Source organism: Penaeus vannamei, chromosome 3, assembly GCF_042767895.1.
Source record: "Penaeus vannamei isolate JL-2024 chromosome 3, ASM4276789v1, whole genome shotgun sequence".
Classification (NCBI taxonomy): Eukaryota; Metazoa; Arthropoda; class Malacostraca; order Decapoda; family Penaeidae; genus Penaeus; species Penaeus vannamei.
Window position 1 is genome coordinate 874490 of NC_091551.1, and position 10000 is coordinate 884489.

Here is a 10000-nt window from a genome sequence, read left to right on the forward strand (position 1 = left end):
GACAAATAAAATCCCCGACTTGACACCGACAAATCAATCCCGATTTGACACCGACAAATCAACCCCCGACTTGACGCCGACAAATCAATCCCGACTTGACACCGACAAATCAATCCCGACTTGACACCGACAAATCAATCCCGACTTGACACCGACAAATCAATCCCGACTTGACACCGACAAATCAACCCCCGACTTGACACCGACAAATCAATCCCGACTTGACACCGACAAATCAACTCCGACTTGACACCGACAAATCAATCCCGACTTGACACCGACAAATCAACTCCGACTTGACACCGACAAATCAACCCCCGACTTGACACCGACAAATCAATCCCGACTTGACACCGACAAATCAATCCCGACTTGACACCGACAAATCAATCCCGACTTGACACCGACAAATCAACCCCCGACTTGACACCGACAAATCAATCCCGACTTGACACCGACAAATCAATCCCGACTTGACACCGACAAATCAATCCCGACTTGACACCGACAAATCAATCCCGACTTGACACCGACAAATCAATCCCGACTTGACACCGACAAATCAATCCCGACTTGACACCGACAAATCAATCCCGACTTGACACCGACAAATCAACTCCGACTTGACACCGACAAATCAACTCCGACTTGACACCGACAAATCAATCCCGACTTGACACCGACAAATCAATCCCGACTTGACACCGACAAATCAACTCCGACTTGACACCGACAAATCAATCCCGACTTGACACCGACAAATCAATCCCGACTTGACACCGACAAATCAATCCCGACTTGACACCGACAAATCAATCCCGACTTGACACCGACAAATCAATCCCGACTTGACACCGACAAATCAATCCCGACTTGACATCGACAAATCAACCCCCGACTTGACACCGACAAATCAATCCCGATTTGACACCGACAAATCAATCCCGACTTGACACCGACAAATCAACTCCGACTTGACACCGACAAATCAATCCCGACTTGACACCGACAAATCAATCCCGACTTGACATCGACAAATCAACCCCCGACTTGACACCGACAAATCAATCCCGATTTGACACCGACAAATCAATCCCGACTTGACACCGACAAATCAATCCCGACTTGACACCGACAAATCAATCCCGACTTGACACCGACAAATCAATCCCGACTTGACATCGACAAATCAACCCCCGACTTGACACCGACAAATCAATCCCGATTTGACACCGACAAATCAATCCCGACTTGACACCGACAAATCAACTCCGACTTGACACCGACAAATCAATCCCGACTTGACACCGACAAAGGGAGGAACGGGAATATAGATAATGGAAAAAAAGGAATAAGAGTACTAGATAAAGACGAGAGAAATGCAAAGAAGGAAAATGCATAGGAGGAAGAACTGACAAAGAAAATAAATAAATAGATAAATTAGATAAAGAAAAGGAAGAAAAGAAAAGTAGAGTAAGAAGGTAAAAAACAAGAGAAAGAAAAGGGGAAAAAAATAATGGAAAAAACACAAAACACAGGAGAGAAGAAATAAGAACCGAGAAAGAAGAAGAATTAGAAGAGAAGTGTCAAAAAGGGAATAAAGAAGAGGGAATAAGACAAAGCAAGAAGAGACGCGAAATTGCCGAAACCAAACAGACTTATCAGAGGTCAAAGGTCAATCGCTTCGATCGGAGACACACGAAAAAAAAAGAAAAAAAGAAGAAGATTAAGATAGATGAAAAAAGGGATAATTGAAAGTAGAAAATGATGATAAAGGAGAGAAGAGGAAAAGATTAGAAAGGAAAAAAGAAAGAAGGAGAATTAATCGAAGAAAGAAAAGGTCAAAGGTCAATCCCTTCAATCAGAGACACACGAAAAGAAAAGAAAAAAGAAGAAGAAGAAGAAAAAAAGAATGAGATTAAAAGATAATTGAAAGGATAAAATGTTGATAAAAGGAGGGAAGAGGAAAAGATAGAAAGGAAAAAAAGAAGGATAGGATGATTGAGAAGAAAGAAAAGAGATGAATAAGACAAGGGAAAGGAAAGAAGAAGGAAAAAAGTAGAAAGGCAAAAAGAAGGAAGAACAATAAATTAGAAAAAAGGAAAATGGAAATGAAAAAAGAAGGAAGGAAAATGAAGAGAAGAAAGAAAAGAGATAAAACAGTAGAATAAAGAGAAAAAAGGACAAAATGTTATAAAAGGAGAGAGGAAAAAAGAAGAAAGAAAAAAAAAGAAAAAAGTGAAATAAAGGGTAAATAAAGAACAAAAAATAAATAAAAATAGAAAAACAAAACAAAACCCAAAAATTGAATATAAAATATAAAAAGGCAGAGAGTAAAAAGAAAATTAAAATGAGAAGAAGAAAAAGAATAAGAATGAGAATGAGAAGACGAAGACGAAGAAATATGGGAATGATAAAGAAGTGATATTGGAAGAGAGGCGAGAGAGAAAAAGGTGGGTGAGATAACGAAGGAAGATGGAAGGTAGGGGAAAGGGTGAATGGGGAGGGGCGGAGAGAAGAGAAAAGGAAAAGAGAGAGAGGAACGGGAAAGGATAAGAAAGGAGACAAGAAGGAGAGAGGGAGAGAGAGGATAAGCGAATAAGAGAGAAAAAGAGAAGAAGAGAGGGAGAGAGAAGAACGGGAGAGGATAATGAAATAAGAGAAAAGAAGAGAGGGGGAGAGAGAGAGAGAGAGAGAGAGAGAGAGAGAGAGAGATAAGAGAGAAAAGAAAGAAAAGAAAGAAAGGAGAAAGTAAGAGAAAAAAAAAATTAAAGAAGAATGTAGGAAGATAGGAGGGAAGAAGGGGAAGGGAGGGGAGGTGGGGAGGGGGGAGGGGGGGTTAAGGGTATCACAGCTGCCCCAGGGGAAAAAAATGTCGGCATTCGTGACGATGCCAGCTGGTGGGCACGTGTAGGCCTATTCGAGATAATTAACATACACTTAGATAGGCTACTTAATTTTTTTTCTCACTTAGTTTATCCGGAAGCCATAAAAAAGAGAAAGAAAAAAGAAATAAAAAAAATAGATTAGAAAATGAATATATGTATTGATTTTTTTGTCTATTGCTTCCTAATGATTTCCTCATGTCACACCTTATAATAAAAATAATAAATAATAATAATAAATGATATACATGAACCTTCCAAAACCACCGTAGATAGCTGATCGATGACGTCACACTGGAGATCTTGAGCAAAGTACACACGTACCTCCTTGAAGGTGCCTTGGCGAGGGGGGGAGGGGGTTAGAAGGGGGAAGTGGGGGGGGGGGTAGAAGGGTGGAAAGGGGTAGAAGGGTGGAAGGGGGAAGTGGGGGGTAGAAGGGGGTTGGAGGAGGGAAGGGGGAAGGGGATAGAAGGAGGGAAGGGGTGATGGTGGAGGAGGGGAAGGGGGAAAGAGTGGGTGGAAAGGGGGAAGGGGTGATAATGGAAGGGTGGAAGGGGGGGAAGAATGGAAGGGTGGAAGGGGGGAAGGGGGGAAGGGGGTGGGAGTGGCGGTAGAAGGGGGGGAGGGGGGTTGAATGTGTGAAGGGGGGGGAGGGGTCACTCACAGGAGCCTGCTACTGGTCTGAAAACATTGTAAATTATGATCATGAGTGTTTTCTGTGTGTGTGCCTGGCGCTGTGTCTGTTTTTGTGCGTGTGTTTGTATCTTTCTTCTCTTTTTTCCTTTGTTTGGTTTCTCTTTTGTTTTGTGACTTTTTTTCTTTTTTTCTTTTTCTGTTTTTGTGTTTGCATTTCTGTCTGATTGTCTGTCTGTCTGTGTCTTTCATTCTATCTCTTTCTCTCGTTTTCTCTCTCTCTCTCTCTCTCTCTCTCTCTCTCTCTCTCTCTCTCTCTCTCTCTCTCTCTCTCTCTCTCTCTCTCTCTCTCTCTCTCTCTTTCTCTCTTTCTCTCTCTCTCTCTCTCTCTCTCTCTCTCTCTCTGTATGTATGTGTTTGAACGTACATATGTGTATGTGCATATCCATGAAGGTTCACATATGTGTGTGTGTTTGTGTGCGTGTATGTGTACTTGATTGTGTATGTACGCGTGCATGTGCGTGTGCTAATGTGTCTGTGCTTGATTGTGTGTGTATGTGTGTGCATCTGTATGTGCTTGGTTGTGCGTGTGTGCGTGTATGTGTGTGTGTCTGTGCTTGATTGTGTGTGTATGTGTGTGCATCTGTATGCGCTTGGTTGTGCGTGTGTGCGTGTATGTGTGTGTGTCTGCGCTTGATTGTATGTGTATGTGTGTGCATCTGTATGTGCTTGGTTGTGCGTGTGTGCGTGTCTGTGCTTGATTGTGTGTTTATGATGTAAATTATCGCCTTGGGAATCCACTGCGGTCCCGTGGCGCTGGTGTTTGTGTGTTTGTGGTGCAAGCAATGGAGGAATTAATGAAAGCACTCGGGTTGTTTTGCTTTTTTCTGAGGTATGCTTTTTGTGGGGGAGGGGGAGGGAGGGGGAGAGGGAGGGAGGGGGAGGGAGGGATGGGGAGGGAGGGGGAGAGGGAGGGAGGGGGAGGGAGTGGGATGGGGAGGGAGGGGGAGGGGGAGGGAGTGGGAGGGGGAGAGGGAGTGGGAGTGGGAGGGGGAGGGGGAGTGGAAGGGAGGTAGGGGAGGGGGAGAAGGAGAGGGTGGGGAGAGGAGGGGGAGAAGGAGAGGGATGGTTACAGAAGGGGGAGGAAGGAGAGAGAGAGAAGAAGAGGGAGAGGGAGAAGGAGAGGGAGGGGAAAAAGAAGTGAAGAAGGAGAAGGAGAAAGAGGGGGAGGGAGGATTAAAGGGAGGGGAGTAAGAGAGGAACAGGGGAAAGGAAAGGGGAAAAAATAGAGAGGGAGAGAGAGAGAAAGGATAAGGGGGAGAGGGAGCGCGAAGAAGCAGAAGATAGAAAGCGAAAAGAGATGGAAACGAGAGAAAGAATACGTAGCAAAGAGAAGATGCGAACAGAGTAGATAGACCCACACAGATAAACCGAATGAGAAGAGAAAGAAAAAGAAAAAAAGGAGAAAAAAGAGAAAATAGAAATAGAGAAAGAGAGAAAAAGACGATATGAGAAAAAATAAAGAGAAAAATAAAGAGAGAAGAGGGGAAAAGATGAAGAGAAAAAGATAAAAAAAAGGGAGATAAAGAGAAAAAAAGATAAAGAAATGAGAGAAAGAAAAAAAAAGAAAGAAAAAGAGAAAGAAAGAAAAAGGAAAAGCATAGCAGCTCCCCCCTCCCCCCCCCCTCAAAGAATGCAACTAAGATCGTGAATATCGCTGAGTCACGCTAAGAATGGCGTATAGTAACTTAGGAAGAAAGGAAGGAAAGATAAGTAAGAGAAAAGAGGTGATAAATTGGGGTGTTAAAAGGATACTTAGAGAAGATTTATATATATACACACATATATATATATATATATATATATATATATATATATATATATATATATATATATATATATATATATATATATATATATATATATATATATATATATATATATATGTATGTATAACAAGTAGAGTGATGTCAAAATGAGTATATAACTAAACAAGAGAATTATATATATATATATATATATATATATATATATATATATATATATATATATATATATATATATATATATATATATATATATATATATATATATATATATATATATACGACCCAGATTCTAAAATGAATTCAGTAAATCGCCGATTAACCTAAACTCCAACTTGGGATGCATTTAAACGGTTTATTTATATCTATTTAAACATAAATTGACGGTTGAAAGATGGAGGATGAGAGTCGTAGGCACGTGGCGGGGGGGAGACTCAGATATTTTGAATATTAATTAATTATAGTGATCTTTAAATGAATATTAATTAATTATAGTGATCTTTAAATACCTCGGAGACTCAGAGATTTTGAATATTAATTAATTATAGTGATCTTTATATGAATATTGATTAATTATAGTGATCTTTAAATGAATATTGATTAATTATAGTGATCTTTAAATGAATATTAATTAATTATAGTGATCTTTAAATGAATATTAATTAATTATAGTGATCGTTAAATACCTCGGAGACTTAGAGGCTTTGAATATTAATTAATTATAGTGATCTATAAATGAATATTAATTAATTATAGTGATCTTTAAATGAATATTAATTAATTATAGTGATCTTTAAATGAATATTAATTAATTATAGTGATCTTTAAATGAATATTGATTAATTATAGTGATCTTTAAATGAATATTAATTAATTATAGTGATCTTTAAATACCTCGGAGACTTAAAGGCTTTGAATATTAATTAATTATAGTGATCTTTAATTTAATATTAATTAATTATAGTGATCTTTAAATGAATATTAATTAATTATAGTGATCTTTAAATTAATATTAATTAATTATAGTGATCTTTAAATGAATATTAATTGATTATAGTGATCTTTAAATGAATATTAATTAATTATAGTGATCTTTAAATGAATATTGATTAATTATAGTGATCTTTAAATGAATATTAATTAATTATAGTGATCTTTAAATGAATATTAATTAATTATAGTGATCTTTAAATGAATATTGATTAATTATAGTGATCTTTAAATGAATATTGATTAATTATAGTGATCTTTAAATGAATATTGATTAATTATAGTGATCTTTAAATGAATATTGATTAATTATAGTGATCTTTAAATGAATATTAATTAATTATAGTGATCTTTAAATGAATATTGATTAATTATAGTGATCTTTAAATGAATATTGATTAATTATAGTGATCTTTAAATACCTCGGAGACTTAAAGGTTTTGAATATTAATTAATTATAGTGATCTTTAAATGAATATTAATTAATTATAGTGATCTTTAAATGAATATTGATTAATTATAGTGATCTTTAAATGAATATTAATTATAGTGATCTTTAAATGAATATTAATTAATTATAGTGATCTTTAAATGAATATTGATTAATTATAGTGATCTTTAAATGAATATTAATTAATTATAGTGATCTTTAAATACCTCGGAGACTTAAAGGTTTTGAATATTAATTAATTATAGTGATCTTTAAATGAATATTAATTAATTATAGTGATCTTTAAATGAATATTGATTAATTATAGTGATCTTTAAATGAATATTAATTATAGTGATCTTTAAATGAATATTAATTAATTATAGTGATCTTTAAATGAATATTAATTAATTATAGTGATCTTTAAATGAATATTAATTATAGTGATCTTTAAATGAATATTAATTAATTATAGTGATCTTTAAATGAATATTAATTAATTATAGTGATCTTTAAATGAATATTGATTAATTATAGTGATCTTTAAATGAATATTAATTAATTATAGTGATCTTTAAATGAATATTGATTAATTATAGTGATCTTTAAATGAATATTAATTATAGTGATCTTTAAATGAATATTAATTAATTATAGTGATCTTTAAATGAATATTAATTAATTATAGTGATCTTTAAATGAATATTAATTATAGTGATCTTTAAATGAATATTAATTAATTATAGTGATCTTTAAATGAATATTAATTAATTATAGTGATCTTTAAATGAATATTGATTAATTATAGTGATCTTTAAATGAATATTAATTAATTATAGTGATCTTTAAATGAATATTGATTAATTATAGTGATCTTTAAATGAATATTGATTAATTATAGTGATCTTTAAATGAATATTAATTAATTATAGTGATCTTTAAATACCTCGGAGACTTAGAGGTTTTGAATATTAATTAATTATAGTGATCTTTAAATACCTCGCGTTGGGAGATTAGGTTAGGTTTGGTGAGAAAGTTAGGTTAGGGAAGTTAGGGAATTCAAGGTTAAAAATTTGAGGAATTCGTTAGTTAGGAAAGTTAGGAAAATAAGTTAGGAAAGTCGTTATGGAATTTAAGTTGAGAAAGAATTAGGTTGGGAAAGTTAAGGGATTTAAGTAAGGAAAGTTCAGATAAAGAAAAATGGGATTGGGAAAGTTCAGATAAAGAAAAATGAGATTGAGAAAGTTCAGATAAAGAAAAATGAGATTGAGAAAGTTCAGATAAAGAAAAGTGGGATTGAGAAAGTTCAGATAAAGAAAAGTGGGATTGAGAAAGTTCAGATAAAGAAATTATGTTAAGAAAGTTAAGATAAAGGGAATTAAGTTAGGGAATTTAAGATGACGAAAAGATAAGAAAATAGTTGAGAAAGTTCAGATAGAGGTATTATGTCAAGAAAGTTAAGATAAAGCAAATTCAGTTAAGAAAGTTAAGAAATTTAGGTAAAATTAGAAAAAGGTTAAGAAAGGAATTTCGTCAAGGAATAGGAATATATTTTTTCTTCATTTTTATGGTTTTGTTTCTCTTCTAATGTCGTCTTTCCCTTTTTATTCTCGTTTTTTTCATTATATTCTTTGCGTTATTAGCGAATTGTTAACAAGAGAATGTGACAGATTAATGTGAACATAAACTCTATACACACACGCGCACACACACACACACACAATGGGAGGGAGGGGGAGGGAGGGAGAGGGAGGGAGAGGGAGGGAGGGAGAGAGGGAGGAGGAGAGAGGGAGAGGGAGGGAGAGGGAGAGAGAGAGAGGGAGAGGGAGGGAGGGAGGGAGAGGGAGAGGAGGGAGAGGGAGGGAGAGAGAGAGAGAGAGAGAGAGAGAGAGAGAGAGAGAGAGAGAGAGAGAGAGAGAGAGAGAGAGAGAGAGAGAGAGAGAGAGAGAGAGTGTGTGTGTGTGTGTGTGTGTGTATAAACATTATCAAAAAGTAATATATTCTCAGTTGAAATATATAGAGACATTAATTCATTTGTGTTTCCTTTCTTTTCAGGGTGTGCCAACTGACCCCACCTGACACCCAGCTGAGGACAGGTGAGTGTCAATTAACGAACACGCACTTACTCACGCACGCATACGAACACAATTAACATCGAACACACGAACTCACTCACGCACGCATACGAACACATTGAACATTGAAGACACATTCACGCACGAATACGAACACACCGAACACACGCACTCACTCACTCATTCGAACAAACACGTGTTTTTAACAAAGTAGAGCGATGGCTTGATATATATTGTGAAATACGGGTTTGTTCATGGACAGATGAGCCAGTTCACATGAACAGACGAACACATTCACACGCACACGCACACGCACACGCGCGCGCGCACACACACACACACACACACACACACACACACACACACACACACACACACACACACACACTAACACACTCTCTCTCTCTCTCTCCCTCCCTCCCCCTCCCTCCCTCCCTCCCTCCCTCCCTCCCTCCCTCCCCCTCCCTCCCTCCCTCCCTCCCCCACCCATTCTCCCTCTCCCTCTCCCTCCCATTCTCTCTCTCTCCCCCTCTCCCCCTCTCTTTCTCCCTCCCTCCCATTCTCTCTCTCTCTCTCTCTCTACATTCACGCGAACATGCAACACACTCAAGCACGCACGCACGCAGAGGAAGGAAATATCTAACGACCCAAAGAGTAATTAAGGGTGAGACTAACTACTCATTCTCTCGTCGACCAGCTGTTTAGCCTAATGACTCTACCATGCTGGCTAATTATGCTTGCAATTTTATTTCCTTTTTCTTTTATTATTGTTTCTTCTATTTTCGGTTTCTTTATTTTTTTTCTTTTTTGATTTATATATATATATATATATATATATATTTTTTTTTTTTTTTTTTTTTTTTTCCTATTTGTCGTATATTTTTGGTTTCTCTATTTTTTTTCTTTTTGATTTATATTTTTGGTTTCTTTATTGTTTTGATGTTTCTCTTTTCTTTTTTTGTCTTCTATTGTCGATTTCTTTATTGTTGTAGATTTTTCCTTGTTTTCTTATCGCTTCTATTTTCGCTTTCTTAATTGTTTTAATTAGATTGATTTTTATACAACTTTCTTCGTTTCTATCTTGCATACACATCTTTTTCTCTTTCGTCGTTTTTCTCTATCTTTATTTCTCTCTTTTTTTTTTTTCCACGTCTTTTTTTG

At 35.9% G+C, this 10000-nt stretch overlaps 1 long non-coding RNA gene across 1 annotated transcript in view; it reads left to right on the forward strand.

Moving 5' to 3' along the window:
• The window catches only part of LOC138866489 (uncharacterized), a 216396-nt gene that overhangs the window by 31248 nt on the left and 175148 nt on the right, over positions 1 to 10000 (forward strand). Inside the window, exon 3 of the long non-coding RNA XR_011399605.1 lies at positions 8820 to 8860. This is a non-coding gene — a long non-coding RNA (uncharacterized lncRNA). The remainder of the gene's footprint in view (positions 1 to 8819; positions 8861 to 10000) is intronic.